The sequence below is a fragment of the Arachis ipaensis genome, chromosome B8 (genome assembly GCF_059453495.1).
Source record: "Arachis ipaensis isolate K30076 ecotype BB chromosome B8, ASM5945349v1, whole genome shotgun sequence".
In the NCBI taxonomy this organism is placed as follows: domain Eukaryota; kingdom Viridiplantae; phylum Streptophyta; class Magnoliopsida; order Fabales; family Fabaceae; genus Arachis; species Arachis ipaensis.
This window is the reverse complement of record NC_142443.1, coordinates 4,076,284-4,095,532: the sequence shown is the minus strand read 5'-3', so window position 1 is coordinate 4,095,532 and position 19,249 is coordinate 4,076,284.

Sequence of the window (19,249 nt, the reverse complement as noted above, 5' to 3'; positions counted from 1 at the left end):
AAAGAAAGAAATATCGGGCAGAGTAAATCAATAGAGGATAAGTGTTTCCGTTGTGGTAGAAAGGGCCATTGGTCACGTACCTATCGTACCCCAAGGCACCTAGTCGATCTTTACCAGGCATCTTTGAAAAAGGACGACAAGGGAAAAGAGTCAAATTTCGTTTCAAATGATGCTGAAAATTCCACCACTCATTATGATGTATCTGATTTCTTTGAGGATCCTGAAGGAAATATTGGTCATTTGATCAATAATGGAATAGTTTAATATGTGGGATTGTGAAGTATCTGTGTAAATAAATAATGTAAAGAACTTATTATTAAGTTTTATTTCCTATGTATTTAAGTTTCAAATGTGATGTATATAAATAATGAAATATTAATGTTTATGAATTTTGAAATCATTAAATGTGTCAAGTTTTAAAATAAAATTTTAGTATATGACATTATGTGCAGTGTTTCTTAGAAAAATAATTCCGATCAAGTATTCAATTTAACTGTGCATACTACTCATTTTATTATTATTTGTCTTTGAAGAAAATGGCAAGGATATGTAATGAAGATGTATGCCTTGCGGATAGTGCAAGTTCGCACACTATTCTCAAAAGTGACATATTTTACCCATCTTGTGCCAAAAGAAGAATGTGTTAATACTATCATTGGCTCAAGAAATGTGATAGAAGGCTCCGAAAGAGCTATAATTTTGTTTCCTGGAGGAACAAAATTTGTAATAAATAATGCACTATTATCTACCAAGTCCCTGAGGAACTTGTTGAGTTTCAAAGATATTCGCCGAAATGGATATCATGTTGAGACAATGAATGAGGGAAATCATGAGTATTTATGTATCACAACTCATGATTCAAATAAGAAAGTTATATTAGAAAAATTATCCTCACTTTCATCTGGGTTGTATTATACCAAGATTAATGCAATTGAATCACATGCCATTGTAAACCAGAAGTTTACTAGCCCAAATGAATTCATAACTTGGCATGATAGATTGGGTCATCCGGGAACAACCATGATTAGGAGAATTATTGAAAACTCTCATGGACATTCACTAAAGAACCAGAAGATTCTTAAAACTAGTGAGTTTTGTTGTGCTGCATGTTCTCAGGAAAAGTTAATTTTAAGGCCATCACCAGTAAAGATTGGATTTGAGTCTCCTGAATTCCTAGAAAGGATTCAAGGTGATATATGTCGACCTATTCATCCACCATGTGGATCTTTTAGATATTTTATGATCCTGATAGACGCATCTTCGATATGGTCACATGTGTGCTTATTATTATCTCGCAACCAGGCGTTTGCGAGATTACTGGCTCAAATTATTCGATTAAAAGCACAATTTCCAGAAAATCCAATCAAAGCAATTCGTCTTGATAATGCTGGTGAATTTACTTCCCAAGCTTTTGATGCTTATTGTATGGCTAATGGAATAAGTGTTGAACATCCAGTAGCTTATGTTCACACACAAAATGGGTTAGCAGAATCACTTATTAAGCGCCTCCAATTAATTGCTAGACCCTTGCTTATAAGAACAAATCTTCCAACCTCGGTTTGGGGGCATGCTATTTTACATACCGCAGCACTTATTCGTTTGAGGCCAACGAGTTACCATCAGTTCTCTCCTATGCAATTAGCTTTTGGCCAGCAGCCAAATGTCTCCCATTTAAGAATATTTGGGTGTGCGATATATGTTCCAATTGCACCACCTAATCGCACCAAGATGGGACTCCAAAGAAAATTGGGGATATATGTTGGATATGATTCTCCCTCTATAGTGAGGTATCTTGAGATACAAAACGGAGATGTATTTAAAGCCCGGTTTGCGGATTGTCATTTTGATGAATCAAAATTTCCAATATTAGGGGAAGAGAATAAGCTTCCTGAAAAGGAACTTAATTGGAATGCATCATCCTTGATGCATTTAGATCCTCGATCAAGGCAATGTGAACTAGAAGTTCAAAAGATTATACATTTGCAAAGAATAGCAAATGAATTGCCTGATGTATTTTCCGATACAAAGAGAATAACCAAATCTTATATACCAACGGAAAATGCCCCAATTCAAATTGATGTCCCAGTAGGACAAGTAGCCACTGAAACAAATTCACGCCAGAAGCGTGGCAGGGCAGAAAATGCCCCAATTCGAATTGATGTCCCTGTAGGACAGGTAGCCACTAAAGCAAATACACGCCAGAAGTGTGGCAGGCCTGTCGATTCCAAAGACAAAAATCCTCGAAAGAGAAAAGAGGTAAATAATATTCCTGTTGGAAAAGACATAGTAGAGACACCTGTATTTGTCCAAAATTCTGATATAACGCCAGAAGACGTTCAGGTACCTGAAAATTGTGAAAATGACGAGATCTCGATAAATTATGTCTTTACAGGAGAGAAATGGGACCGAAATAAGACAATTGTCAATGAAATATTTGCATATAATGTGGCATTAAATATCATGCATGAAAGTAAGGATCTTGAGCCAAGATCAGTCGAAGAATGTCGACAAAGGAATGATTGGCCAAAACGGGAAGAAGCCATGAAGGCTGAATTAGACTCACTTGCAAAACGTGAAGTCTTTGGACCTGTAGTCCATACACCAGAAGATGTAAAACCTGTTGGATATAGGTGGGTATTTGTGAGAAAACGAAATGAGAAAAATGAAGTTGTGCACTATAAAGCCCGACTTGCGGCACAAGGTTTTTCACAAAGGCCCGATATAGATTATGAAGAAACGTATTCCCCTGTAGTGGATGCGATAACATTGCGTTATTTGGTCAGTTTATCTGCATATCATAAGCTACATATGCATTTAATGGATGTGGTAACAGCCTATTTATACGGCTCATTAGATCGGGATATCTATATGAAAGTCCTTGAAGGACTAAAGATATCTAAACCATCCAATGAATATTCGCAAGGGTTATACTCAGTCAAATTGCAAAGATCTTTATATGGTCTGAAGCAATCTGGACGAATGTGGTATAATCGTCTTACTGAGTATCTGGCCAAAAACGAATTCAAGAATGATGATATCTGCCCCTGTATTTTCATAAAGAAAACTGCATCTGGATTCATTTTTATTGCTGTGTACGTTGATGATTTAAATATCATTGGGACTCCTGAAGAGATTCCAACAATTATAAAAACTCTAAAAGAAGAGTTTGAGATGAAAGATCTTGGAAAGACTAAGTTTTGTCTCGGCCTGCAGATCGAGCATATAAAAAGTGGGATCTTTATTCATCAAGCAACATATACATAGAAGATCTTGAAGAGATTTTATATGAATAAGTCACATCCATTAAGTACTCCAATGATCGTAAGATCTTTGGATGTGAAAAAGGATCAATTCCGTCCTAAAGAAGAAAATGAAGATATCCTTAGTCCTGAAGTACCATATCTTAGTGCCATTGGAGCGCTAATGTATCTTGCTAATAATACACGACCTGATATATCATTTGCTGTGAATTTACTAGCAAGGTATAGTTCCTCTCCAACCAGAAGACATTGGAGTGAAGTCAAACAAATCTTTCGATATCTTCATGGAACGGTTGATATGGGATTGTTTTATCCCTATGGATCCAAGTCACAATTAGTTGGCTATGCAGATGCCGGATACTTGTCTGATCCACATAAAGGGAGATCTCAAACAGGATACCTGTTCACATATGGTGGTACAGCTATATCATGGAGGTCTACGAAACAGAGCCATCCATCTTGACTTGCACTCCAAGAAGGATTCCTAGCCCTTGATGCTTCTTGATGCATGACAGCTCCTCCTGCTCCACTTTTGCATCCTCCTTCACGTAGCCACCCTAGCTACCTTTTGTGATGAGTGAACACAAAAGTAGAGACGAGCCATCCCTCTGAGATCTTCTTCCTCTGACCGAAATCTTCTTCATCCATTTTTGGTATGGAGAGGTTGAGCTTACTTCACCAAATCTTACCTTCTATGGTGAAGATCTTAGCCACAACATACTTTTTATTTTCTTTTTCTTGTCATCATTACAATGATCTTGTTGCTTGCTTCTTCTTCTCTTCGGTAGCTTGCCATAGCTTCCATGCTTTCTCTGTGAAGTGACCGAATAAAGAAGAGAGATGAGAGAGAAGAGAGATTAGAAAGAAAGGCATGTAATGGATTTGAACAAATTGAATCAAGCTGAATTAATTCCTACTACCCTTTCTTTCTTAGTGGCGTGTAACATTAATGAGGCCATCAAATCAATTGCATATTCTCTCTCATGTTTTCAATGCTAGTTAATTCAAGTTAATTTAATTTGAAATCCACCACATGATGAAAATGAGATCCGTTGAAAGCATGAAGCAAAATATTTATTTTCTCTCAAAATTGGTTTTGGACCAAGTCTTGGGTTTTCAACTAAAATTTGAGTTGGGCTAATAATAATGTAAATAGAATCTGGCCCATTAACAAAATATTGATTCATCCAAACAATTTAACCAAAGCTGAAAGTAAAATTTATATTTGGGCTTGCAACAATTTTTCTTTTCTTTTCGGCCCAATCAAAACCTGCACAGCAAAATTATTTAGTTAACACATATGATCAAAAATCAAATTAATAATTTGTAATTAATTATATTAATAATGTTTGATCATCACTAATTTAATTTGGAGTTTTTCAAACTCATCAATCTCCTCCTTGATGACAAATATTATTAAAAATTGAAATGGAAATAAATCAAGGATTAGAGTACTCTCTTTGAATACTTGGATTCCTTCCTTTCCAATTGTTACATGGCTCCCCATTAATGTATGCTATTTTACCAAGGGAAGCTTTACCTGTAACTTTTGAAATCAAGCTTAAGACTACTATGTTATTCAACATATAAAATTCTGCAATGTTGAATGGCTTGATTTATGAGCAGAGTTGAGGATAAACAAATGCTCAATTTGTCATTATAAAAATTTTCTACTCAATCAAAACAATCAAAAAGTAAAATATGCTTGAGTACCTTCAGAGTACTCTTCAACATATATTAAAAACTCAACATATTTTAGATCAAACTAATTCTTGTAAAAGCAGTTTCTTGCCAAAAGGATTTGCCAAACAATAATTTACAATCTATGAAACTGTTTCAGGTCATCATCCAAACTGAAAAAGATTTGCAGATTACTAAACTAAAATTATCAGAGCTTAAACAAACATATCACAGCCAAAAATAGATCATGATAACCATAAACCTGCATAATTAGTATCAAAAAAATAAACATAAAACAGAGCAACACAATCAGAATAACACATGTACACATGTACAGGGATAATCATAAATCAACTTGATTTCAGCCCCTGTTTTTAGTTCTAGCCACTTTTCTCAAGCAAACTTTTTCAATTTTTCATCTTTCCTCCCCCTTTTGTCATCAAAGGGGACACCTGCAAGAAAACACAATGGTATGCAACAGATCCAAAATATAACTAGTACCAAAATACCAAGTATCACAGTTCTAAAGTATCCATAACATCCTACAAAGTATCAAAATAAACAAAGCCAGAAATCAACATAGTGATCAATCATCAGATAAATTGTACTCAGTGCCATCTGTATCATCATCATTGGCATCCCCTATCTCTTCTTCGAAATTCTGTAGCATTAGGCCCACCCTCTCTTGGCATTTCATCCACGCCCTTTCATTTTCAAAAGCTTGTTTGCGTGCAGCCTTGTATGAATCCACCATTAGTTTAGACATATTTAAAAACTTAGTGAGTACTTCTCTTATTGACTCTGACACTTTGGATGGTTCAGCCGGTCGGCTCTCTAGGTCACTATCAGAGGGCATTGACTTTTTCCCTTTGGCGCCTTTCATTGTACTTGAAACTCATCCTTCCTTAATGATTGAGATCTTATTCTCTACAGCTTCATTTGTTAGATCAACTTTAAAATATTCAAAAATACTGGTGAGAAACATACCATAGGGTAGATTTGCCTTTTTGGTACTTTTAACAGCTTTTCACATATGCCTTATCATAAGGTATGCAAAAGAAATAGAAGAGGAAGTAACAATAGCAAAAAGTACAAGAGAGTCAGAAACAGTTACTCTGTTATGTGAGCCACTCTGTGGAGTCAGAATATGAGTAATAATTCTGTGCAGCAATGATTTTTCGGGACCGAGGGCCTTGTGAGTAGGGATGGTGCCATCCAAGCCAGACAAGTTCTCACAGATTTGTTGCAGGGCAACCTTGTATGTGACTCCAACCTGAGAGTCTCATTTTTCAGACATGTACGCTCTTGGTCCCTCATCAGTGTAGCCTAGGGCAGCACTGATCGTCTCCGAGTTCAGAATCATATATACCCGCTTTACGTAGGAATGAATGGTACCATCGATCAGCCTCATATTAGCATAAATTCTCGTACCAATCCTGGGTAAACGGGTTTCTGAATATGGAGCAGAGGGATCCATTTCAGATTCTCAAACAGAGGAGAGAAGTTGATTCCTTTGGCTGCCAGTGAGTCCAGATTCATTAGGTGTGAGACACATAAGTGACGTTTCTCCAATACTTCTTTGTGGAACTCATAGGAGGCACACGAATTAAATCTAGCAGGATCAAAGTGAGAATGAGGTTTGTTGAATTTATTTTTGAATTCCAATGATTCCAGATTGGATGGTTCCCTTGTGTCATGTAACACAAAGCCTTTGGTCTGATCTTCTGTGAACTGCATCCAGGGGTTGCCTTCTTCGGTGGTGAGGGAGGTGGTGAGGTGTGAGATTCCTCTTCCTCTTCAACCAAGGGTTCCTTCTTTTTTCTTGATGAAGTCTTTGTTGCTATCACTTTTCTCTTTATGGTGTCCGTTTGCTTGGATGATGGTGAGAGAGATGATGAAGATGTAGAATGAATGTGTATATGAGTGTGGGTTTGAGGGGTGGAGGATTTTTTGGAGAGAATAATTTGTTCACTTTTCCTTGGAGTATTTTTTTTCATGATATTAAAAATGGAGAAGTGGAGAGGGGAAGGTGAAGGTGAAGGGGGAACCGAAGTGAGTGGAGAGATGTGAGAGGTTAGAGAAGCATTAAATGCTAATTGGAGAGAGAAGTGTGATAGTTATTACCCATTATGGCGCGGTTATTAACCAAGGGAAGCTTCTTTTTAAAATTAAAACTGAAGGATTAGCTCCTATAATCAAGGGATGAGGGAAGGATAAAAGATTTGATTTGACAATAGCCTTTCCCAACAAGATTTGATATGACAACTTAAAAAAATGTGATTAACACAAAGGGAAACTTAAAACAGGTCAGAGTAAGGTCAAAAAGATTTGGTGGGGGCCCAAGATAATTAACATTAGTTCAGTCTCCCCCTGAATCATGGCCCGTTCCTCACGTCCTAAAAATGTCTCCTGCCTTCCTACGAGACAAAACCAAACTGTGTCAAAAAATTTCACAAATTATCAGCAGAACTTAATTCTATCATTCCCAAACTTTTTCTCAAAGAGCAGAATCTGTCTTCACACAAGGGTTTAGTAAAAATATCTGCAAGTTGATCTTCAGATTTTACAAATTGAATATCAATAGTTCTCTTTTGCACATGTTCTCTAATAAAATGATATTTAATTTCAATGTAGTTTGTTTTTTAGTGCAGAACATAATTTTTAGAAATGTTTATAGCACTCATATTGTCACAGAACAAGGGTATACTATTGATTTTTAATTTGTAATCTTCCAATTGAGTTTTCAACCAAATTAATTGTGAACAACATGCAGATGCAGAAATATATTCAGCTTCGGTTATGGATAGAGCCACTGTGGCTTGTTTTTTGCTTGACCACATGTTGAGTGAGTTTCCAAGGAAGCAACACATGCCGGATGTGCTCCTTCTATCCACCCTATCTCCCGCATAATCTGCATCACAAAACCCTACTGCACAAAAATCATCAGATTTTGGATACCATAAGCCATAATCACTAGTTCCCTTAATGTATCTAATGATGCGTTTAACGGCTGAAAGATGGAATTCTTTTGGGTGAGATTGAAATCTTGAACATACACCCACACTTTGAACAATATCCGGTCTAGAGGAGGTAAGATACATGAGTGAACCTATCATTCCTATATACCTTGTTTCATCCACATCTTTGCCATCATCATCCTTTTCAAGTTTAGTGTTTGGATGCATTGGTGTTCCCATTGGTTTGGAACTTTCTAGGCCAAATTTTTTGATAAGTTCTTTAGCATACTTTTCTTGGTGAATAAAGGTGCCACTAGGAGTTTGTTTAATTTGGAGGCCAAGAAAGAATATTAGCTCCCCCATTAAACTTATTTCAAACTCACTAGTCATGAGTTTTCCAAACTCTTCACACAAGGACTCATTGGCCGATCCAAACACAGGGTCATCCACATAAACTTGAACTAGGAGAATGTCATCATTAGATGCTTTTATAAATAAAGTAGTGTCGGTGGTACCCCTTTGAAATTGATTTTCCAACAAGAAGGCACTAAACCTTTCATACCAAGCTCTTGGAGCTTGTCTAAGGCCATAAAGAGCCTTTGAAAGTTTGTAAATATGGTTTGAAAATTCTTTATCTTCAAAACTGGGGAGTTGTGCCACAAACACTTCTCTATCAATAAAGCCATTAAGAAAAGCACATTTGACATCCATTTGAAACATTTTAAAACCCTTATGGGCAGCATAGGCAAGAAGCAACCTAATGGCTTCCATTCTAGCTACCGGAGCAAAAGACTCATCAAAATCTATACCCTCTTCTTGATCGTAACCTTGGGCCACTAATCTAGCCTTGTTACAAACAACTTTCCCATCTTCACCTAATTTATTTTTGAAAACCCACTTATTACCCGTTACCTTCTTACCATCTGGATGAGGTACTAGTATCCAAACCTCATTCTTGTCAAATTGAGCAAGTTTTTTTTGCATGACTTTGACCCATGATGGATCTTCAAGAGCTTGCTTTATATTGTTGGGCTCCACTTGTGACAAGAGAGCAAAATTACTTGGTTCGAATTGCCTTTTGGTTGAGGATCTTGTTGTTACTCCTTGAGAGAAATTACCAATGATAAAGTCATGAGGATAACCCCTCATGGACTTCCATTCTCTTGGCTTTCAGAGTGGTGTTGAGCTTTGAAGAGCTTCTGTGGGTTGTTCTGTTCCAAATTCTCTTGCTGGCTCAGGAGACAAAATGAAAATGTCTCCTTCATTCTGACGAGACAAAACTGGACGAACAGATTCTTCATTTTGAGCAGACTTAGGACTTTCTTCACTGGTTTCCTTGTTGACAGCATCTTCACAATCTGTATCATCTTCTATCACAGCACTGGGAATTGAATTAGAATCACAAAAAGAAACATGTATGGATTCCTCTATGGTTCTATGTTCTTTGAGGTAAATTCTATAAGCTTTGCTAGTGGTGGAGTATCCAACAAACATCCCCTCATAGGATTTTGGATCAAATTTACCAAGATTTTCTTTATTGTTAAGTACAAAGCATTTGCATCTAAAAACATGGAAATACTTAAGATTAGGAGGGGTTCCTTTCCATAGCTCATAATGAGTTTTCTTTAACCCTTTCCTAATAATGGTCCTATTCAAAATGTAACAAGCTGTATTTACAGCTTCAGCCCATAGAAATTTTGGAATCTCCTTTTCACATAACATAACCCTAGTCATTTCTTGAAGGCTTTTATTCCTTCTCTCAACCACCCCATTTTGTTGGGGGGTTCTAGGGCATGAAAAGTTATGAGCAATTCTAAAATCATCACAGAATTTTTCAAAGTCTTGGTTTTCAAATTCTTTTCCGTGATCACTTCTCAAATAGGCAACTTTTAAATCTTTTTCATTTTGAATTCTTTTGCAAAGGGTTGAGAAAGCATGAAAAGAATCATTTTTATGAGAAAGAAAAAGTACCCAACCGAATCTAGAGTAATCATCCACCACCACTAGACTATAGTGTTTATCTCCTAAACTTTAAGTTCTTGTTAGACCAAAAAGATCAATGTGTAACATCTCTAATGGCCTTTTGGTTGAAATTCCATCTTTTGGTTTAAAAGAGGATTTTACTTGTTTGCCTAATTGGCAAGCATCACAAGTAAGATCCTTATCAAATTTGATATTTAGAATTCCTGTAACCAAATTTTTCTTGACTAGCTTGGAAATTTGGTACATGCTAGCATGACCCAATTTTCTATGCCATAGCCATTTTTCAAATTCAAGAGAAGTAAAACATGTTACTCTTTGCTCTTTTAAGTCTTCAAGAGTCAATCCATACACATTATTGCATCTTTTAGCCTTAAACAAAATATCCCCAGATTTTTCACATATAACTAAGCATACATACTTTCTAAAAATAACTTCATATCCTAAATCACACAATTGGCTTACACTAAGTAAGTTATGTTTCAAACCATTTACAAGAAGAACATCATTTATACAAGATGAGAAACTTTTACCAACTTTTTCAATGGCCACTATTTTTTCTTTACCATCATCACTGAAAGTGACAAACCCTCCATCATACTCATCAAGCTTTATGAAGAAGGTTGTCTTTCCGGTGATATGCCTAGAGCATCCACTATCCATATACCACACATTGTTCTTCCGCTTGGATGCTAGGCATACCTACAAAATGAGCTCAAGTGATCTTAGGTATCCAAATCTTCTTGGATCCTTTCACGTTAAACCATCTCCTTTGTCCCAATCCATTATAATCAAAAATAACTTTGTGAATTTTGTCACCAATCATTCTTTCACCAAAGAAGCATTGTATGAGAAAGTGTCCATTTCGGTTACATAGTCTACAAAATCTTAGAGTTGCTATTTTGTTAAAGCTTGTTGGGTTTTGAAACCTTGTATCATTAGAAGATGAAGCAATATTTTCAAAAGACGGTTTCTCAACAGTTTTGAGGAAACACAAGCCAGCTTTATCATAAAGAGGTTTTTGACTAGCCAAGATTTGATTTAGATTTTCAGAACTTTGAGTAAACTTGGCTAAATATTCTTTAAGCTTATTGACCTCTTTAAGCAACTCTTCATTTCTTTTAAAACAGTCTACATATGCAACAACAGAATGATCACTTTCACAGCTTTTAAGTTGGGCTTTCAGCTGCTTATTTTCTTCAACAAGTTTAACAGCAGTTTCAGCCTCCCTTAATTTATCTTTTAGAAAACTATTTTCTGCTTTAAGAATGGTGATTTGTTGTTCAAGTTATTGGTTATCAAGCAAGAAGCATCTAATTTTTTCAAAAATGTGGTCTATCATAAGATGAAGAGCTTCAGTGTCAGGGTTATGAATGACTACCTGTTCAACGTGGTCTGCCATAAAATATGGTTGAGACTTGGTTTCAGATTCTTCATCATCTTCTGAATCGTTTTCCAAGTCCTCCCAAGAGGCCATCAGACCTTTCTTCTTTCCCTTCTTTGGCTTCTCTTCTTTCTTCAACTTAGGGCAATCTTTTGAAATGCCCAGTTTCTTTGTAATTGTAACATATCACCTTGCTGAGAGCTTTTCTTTGTTTCCTAGAGCTGCTTCCCTTGCTTCTCTCCTTGAACTTCACCATTTTCCTAAATTTTTTGGAAAATAACACAAATTCATTTTCAGATGAGTTATCACTGGATTCATCATCCAGGGGGGTTAGTAACAGATGTAAAAGCAATTCCTTTCTTTTTTGAATCCTTTTTTAAATAAGTGTTTTCAAAAGCAAGTAAATTTCCTCTTAAGTCATCATATGTCATAGAATCAAGACCACTACTCTCAGATATTATCAATGCTTTTGCTTCCCACTCTTTTGTAAGACATCTTAAAACTCTCTTCACAAGCACAGATTCAGGATACTTAATCCCCATAGCATCCAAGCCAACAATGATGATGTTGAATCTTTCAAATATTTCATCTATGGATTCTCCTTCCTTCATTGAGAACATTTCATATTCTCTGTTCAGCATGTCTATCCTGGTCTTCTTTACTAAGGTGGTTCCTTCATGAGTGACTTGAGGTTTGTCCTAGATTTCTTTTGCCGTTGTGCATCATGATACTCGTCGGTACTCCTCGAAACTGACTGCACAGTTGAGCAAGTTAATAGCCTTGGCATTGAGCTCTACCTTCTTTCTGTCTTCTTTGGTCCAACTGACTTCTGGTTTAAGGGAGACTACTCCTACAGCACTTGTGGTGGTTGGATATTGAGGACCCTCCAGGATGATCTTCCATAGTCTGTAACCTACTGCTTGCACAAAAATCTTCATTCTCTCCTTCCAATAGGTATAGTTTTTCCCATTGAAAAGAGGATATCTATTGCTTGACTGTCCTTCTGTCAGATTGTAGGACACTAGGGTTGAGCCACTGTTCTCTGCCATCTGAATCTTTTCTCCAAGCTGCAAAGTTTTATCTCTTTGAGACCAAGCTCTGATACCAATTGATGATTTTCAGTGGATAAGAGAATGGGGGGTTGAATCTTAGCCCCTTTTTTGTTTATTAAAACTTGCTGGTCTTTGAAACAACTTCTGGAGACTTTTTTATTTTTGTCTCGTACCCAGCCACGAGATTTTTTTCTTTTTATCTCGTCACCCTGCACGAGATATTTTTCGGTTTTGTCTCATATGCAGTAGAAACATAAATAGAGTAGAAGAAAGAGAGAGAATCACACCACGATATATCCTGGTTCAGCTGCCAAGTGCAATGTAGCTTACATCCAGTCTCCATCACAACAATGATGGAATTTTACTATAATCTTCATGATTACATACACCAATTCTCCCTAGGAACTACCCTTCCTATCCGGGACAAGTCTAGAATCTAAACCCCAATCCTGAACTTGACTTGGTTATTGCCAAGCTTTCAACTGCTAAGTGCTAACCCAACTTGTAAGGAGATTCCCACAGAATCATGAAACACAACACAGATGTACAAAGGACCTCAAAGGACATCTATGGCTTTTTCTTTTAATTTTGCACTCTCTGCCTTTTTTCGCTCTATGACTTTTTCTTACAAACCTCACTGTTTGTCTTTTTCCATGAGACTCAAGACAGACAAAATTAAACAGAAAATTACAAAACAGAAAACATTGAAGGAAAAGAACTTCTGTTAACTTAGGTAGCTATGAGAACTCTGTGCCTTGCACTCTCACTCCTTGCTTCAAGCCCTGACTGTTCACCCTTATTTATAGAGGGGGAAGCCTCCACGGTTGAAACCAAATGAACCAAGCTAAACTTCTTCTTCATGCAAAATCGGTTTGGCCAGAGAGAAAGGAGAGATAACCGAATGCTAAAACCAACATGCAATTGCCTCTGAGTCTTCTCTTTACACAAGCTTCATCAATCCGAGCCATCCATCTTGACTTGCACTCCAAGAAGGATTCCTAACCCTTGATGCTTCTTGATGCATGACAACTCCTCCTGCTCCACTTTTGCTTCCTCTTTCACGTAGCCACCCTAGCTACCTTCTGTGATGAGTGAACACAAAAGCAGAGACGAGCCATCCCTCTGAGATCTTCTTCCTCTGACCGAAATCTTCTTCATCCATTTTTGGTATGGAGAGGTTGAGCTTACTTCACCAAATCTTACCTTCTATGGTGAATATCTCAGCCACAACATACTTTTTATTTTCTTTTTCTTGTCATCATTACAATGGTCTTGTTGCTTGCTTCTTCTTCTCTTCGGTAGCTTGCCATAGCTTCCATGCTTTCTCTGTGAAGTGACCGAATGAAGAAGAGAGATTAGAAAGAAAGGCATGTAATGGATTTGAACAAATTAAATCAAACTGAATTAATTCCTACTCCCCTTTCTTTCTTAGTGGCGTGTAACATTAATGAGGCCATCAAATCAATTGCATATTCTCTCTCATGTTTCTAATGCTAGTTAATTCAAGTTAATTTAATTTGAAATCCACCACATGATGGAAATGAAATCCGTTGAAAGCATGAAGCAAAACCTTTGCTTTCTCTCAAAATTGGTTTCGGACCAAGTCTTGGGTTTCCAATTAAAATTTGAGTTGGGCTAATAATAATGTAAATAGAATCTGACCCATTAACAAAATATTGATTCAGCCAAACAATTTAATCAAAGCTGAAAGTAAAATTCATATTTGGGCTTGCAACAATTTTTCTTTTCTTTTCGGCCCAATCAAAATCTGCACAGCAAAATTATTTAGTTAATACATATGATCAAAAATCAAATTAATAATTTTGTAATTAATTATATTAATAATATTTGATCATCACTAATTTAATTTGGAATTTTCTAAACTCATCAAATGACTATATAAAATATTTAATATTATCTGTATATCAAAATTAAACTTTTATTTATAAATTTACAATGTGAGTACTTGTGTTTAATTTCTTAACACCCAAGTTTTCAAGAACAATTCAAATAAACCGAAAATGGAATTCAAGTAACATTAGTGTATAACACATGAAAATAATTATAATTTTATGAATGGCATTTATAGTTACGGGTCTTGGGTTTTATTAGTTAGCAACGCAATCAACCCTAATATGTAATTAAGGATTACTTTATGGATCTTTTCTAACACCTCAAGGCGAAAAGCAGAACGAAATTATATATAGTAGGTCCAATTTGAATTTCGATTAGGAAGATAAACTTTATTTTTCATTATTAATGATTAGGATAACCTTATCACGATTTGAGTGGCAATGAAAGCATATCTAAACTCTAATGGGGTTAAATAATTATGCTTGCTGAAATTAATTAGTATAATATCCAAAAGATAGATAATGACCCGTATAGGCACCACCTCTTTTAATTTCTTTCTTGATGTTTCGTCCATGCTCACTACTCACCTTTGATAAAATTTAAAAAAAAATAAATAAATAAGAGAGAAAGAAAGAAAGAAAGAAAGAAAGAAAGAAAGAAAGCATACCCGTTTATGGTTGTGATACCCCAATTTAATTTGTATGTGTGTAATGATGGGGATACCCTTTGTCTCCTATGTTGGACCCACCACCATACCTATTTGTTTTTTGGAACTAAGCAAAAGCATGAAACACCTTTACAAGGCACACTAAACACCCATCCACCACTCTTTGCCTATGCAAATTAAAGTTCGTACTTTTATCTATCTAATTATACAATTATATTATTAGCCACCCAATTATGTTACTTAAAGTTGTACACACTTAATTATGAGTTTTATATATATACAGACGAGAATTCATGTTAATTAATAGGAAAAGTATGAGGAGCCAATCGAATTTTATACAATGTGTACAATGGAGGTTTAGAAAGTATTAGAGATATAATTATTAGTGTTACCTTTTTTTATCAGCTGAAACTTTTGGGATGAGTGGTATCATGACATAGTATTAGAGTGCTAAATCCGAAAGGTCAAGAGTTCGATTCTTGGTGAACCCCAAAATTAGTTTAAGTTTTTGGGAAGATGTTTATTATCGCTAGTACTCGGATGGTTATTCTAGATAGTATGGGAGATGTTCATTTTGTAACCCATTGTACACATTGTACAAATAGTCCATTGTCTCCCTAACGAGATCCTAATTAATATTCTACTATGCCCTCAACCAACCATTAGTGCGGCTCGTCTAAGCTATTCTCCTCTATAATTATTCTAAACAAACTTTACATTATTTATATATAAAAAACTATTCATTCTCTTTAAGTTTCAATCACATATATAGAGATAGTCGTCGTGAATATACGAAAATTGATGAACAATAATTATAATAATAAACAAAAATTAAATTAGATAGAAGAAAAAAGAGGGACCAATGGCAAGAACGTGACATGGACATATGATGGAGGGTACGATGAATGCGGGCGATTAATAAGACTAAGAAGGGAACAGTGGGAAGGTGTTTATTGCGAAGCAAAGACAAAAATCAATCCACCGGACAAAGACACATTGATTAAAGCAAAGAAAAAAAAAACAACATTAAATAGAGAAAAGTAAGGATGATGATTTTGTGTGTGTCGCACAAATATTGGAGCCAGCAGCATGTGTGGGTGCTCACTACTAATTACTAGTTATATTATCTTCTCTCTCCCTAATAATAAAAGAAAACACTAATTGCAATTTTTATTGTTTGTGTAATTCTAGTCTTGACAAAAGAAGGAAAAAATGAATTTATTTGATGTTAATTGAGAGACAAGCATGGGTGTGAGATAGAGAGCTTTAATAAAGTGATAATGGAAATGCATGTCAATGTGTACTATTATGTCTGTGTCTCTGTGCCACAACGTTACATGTAGACTGTAGTAGTAGCTTTCAATAATACAAAGAGTTTCGAGAGAAAACCACGGGGGAACACACAACACTACTATGGATAGGGTTAGGGAATTTTACTGCCTACCACCCACGTGCGTTACCAACAACACCTATGGAATCAAAACAAACAAACATCCTTAATTTTCGTGAAAAACAAAATTTAAAAAAAAAAATTTATTCACCATAGTAAATATTGTTCATGCTTATTATTAAGAGTTTAATCTTTGTTATTATCATAAAGCATTCTATATTGTCATAATCGTTCTTTTAGATAACTATTCACACATAATTAATGTAAAAAATCATTATTTTTATTGATGTAATGTTACATAATTAGAAACACGTATAAAAGTTAAGGGGATGCTTCCATAAAGACTCATAAAACGTATTTTTTTAAAGATATTTTTTAATAATTAAAATTTAATACATATAATTTACTTAAATTGTGTTATTTTTGTCAAAAATAGGTCAGACAAATTAATTTGACCAAAAAATAATGAATCAAATTTTGAATCGGTCTAAATTAATATTATTTTTTATAAAAAATAACTACAATATTCTTATTATATAAAATGACTAAAATACTCTTATTATATATATTAATTTTAAAAATCTTAAATTCTAATCCTTTTCTTCTATGTAGTTATAGGGTTAGAATTTAAAGTTTTCAATATATATATATATATATATATATATATATATATATTTTAGTTGTGTTTTATAATAGGGGTATTATAATAATTTTTTATAAAAAATATTAATTTATATCGGTTCAAAATTTAATCTATTAATTTTTTTTGCTAAACTGATTTGTCCAGTCTAATTTTAATAAAAATAATACAATTTAATTGATTATATATATTAAATTTTAATTTTTAAAAAACATCTTAAAAAAAAGCGTTTTTGATCCCTTTATCTAAGTGGTTCCTAAAAGTTAAAACTACTTTAATTTATATTCACTGTGTATCAAAATTAAATTAAAAAAATAAATAAATTATCAAAGCATGAAAAATTGCATGGATGGACAGGTATTTTCAGAATAATCAATTGTATCGCAATAACAGATTTAATGTAGAAATGCGCATTAACTAAAAATAAATAATCACGAGAGAGTCTTAGTTTTTGTTTTATTATTATTTTGGAGAAAAGTTAAATAATACTTTAAGTTACGATCATGCGGTAATCAAAAATGGTTTCAAGTTGGAATTGAAAAATAATTGAAATGGCGCATGCGGTTAAAAAGGTTGGAATCTATTGAAGAAGACTGTTATTGTCAGCATATTGATTCAGGAAACAGGGAAAATAAAAACAAAAAACAGTAATATCACAGTGTGTTCAGTGTTAAATAGTTATTAAGCTTTTGATACCAAGGACATGTATCATAACTAATTAGAGTCCTTTTATATACCATCTCGTGCTACTGCTTTAAATTCCTTTTGGATTTTTATACACCCTCAAATCATTTATTTCTTAACAATATGGGGGAACCCAAAATGCTTTATTTTATTTTTGAAAAAATATAGATAACTAACAATATTGGTGAACAATGTGAACATGCACCAATGATAGTTAATTGGGGTGACTCGTAATTATATTTGTAATTATCGGTAGTTTCATAATTTTTTTTAAAGAAATAGTATTTAATTTATCGTAAAAATTATTGGTTTTAAAAAAAAATTCATATCCAATATTTTAGTCCGTAACAAATTTTTATTATGTAAAAATACTCAAAAATTAATTCTATCGTTTTAAAAGAAGAGTTATTTATTTGTCTTATATAATACTTTCAAGACATAAATTATCTTATAATAAAATTTGTTAAAGACTGATTTATTTAATATCTATATTAAAAGTGACAAAAAGATTAATTTGTCTAGCAAAAATAATTTTATAAGATTTTTAGATAATAAAATTTTATTGAAGATTAACATATTTGATATAAAATTTTTTAGAGACCGTTTGAGTATTATCCTTAAATTGTGTAGGGAAGAATCTGTTAAACAAAAAATGTGAAATTTGGTTTAACATAAGAGGAGGTATAAAAATACATAATGTTGTCGGTGACACATATAGTAGAGCAAAACAGAATTAATCTTTTTGTTTTCTCTTTGCATTTAATATTGGCAAAGCAAAAGAGAAAAGTAGAAGAAGAAAGAAATTAAAGAAATGAATCCAACTCCAATTTAGAGTCAATTTAACCCCACTTTTGATGTGGACTAATCCAACTTTTATGAAATTTGCATGACTTTTGCACGAGGACAGACAAATCTTTAAGTCATGTCTATTTCTAAGTGTCTACTATCTATTTGTAGCCATGTGGAATATGTATCTATATCTATATCATATTCTCTAATAGGCATCTTTCCTAACCAACTTAATTATTCACTATAAACATTTAATCTTTTTACTTGCAAATTGGGATGATAGAATTAAGATTGAAATAAGCAAATTAATTATATCATTGTGATCTAGGAATGAATAACCATGATCATGATTTAATCTATTATATATAGTTATGGAAAATATACATATGAATATGATGATCTAGTTTTACAAGCGATTTTCCCTTCATGAATTGGTATTTGAAAAAAAAAAAAAGAGAAGACTGATTACGACTTATGATTGATTGCCTCAACACCTTTTTATAAATGAATGTTTCTGAAAAATAAAAAAACCAAAAAGGCAAAATGGCTCGTGCATGCCAAAAATAGTATTACTTTATAAAAAGACATTAAAGGATTATTTAGGTCATAATAAATAGTGCTTTGATTATGTATTACGGAAATGAATGAGACCTCTCTCAAGAAGAGAAGAGGCCCAACGTGCATCTCAAGAGTCAAGCTACCAAGGACACAGACAAGTCATACAATAATAATATAATTGATGAACGAAAGATGGAATAATAATAATAATAATAATAATAATAATAATAATAATAATAATAATAATAGTTTCTCCAAAAATAAGCACTTCAAAAGTGTTCTATTAATTCATGTTTTATGCATAAGAGTTCTTATCTCTTTGCCGGGAAAGAGTTGAAGTTGTGTAGGGAGTGT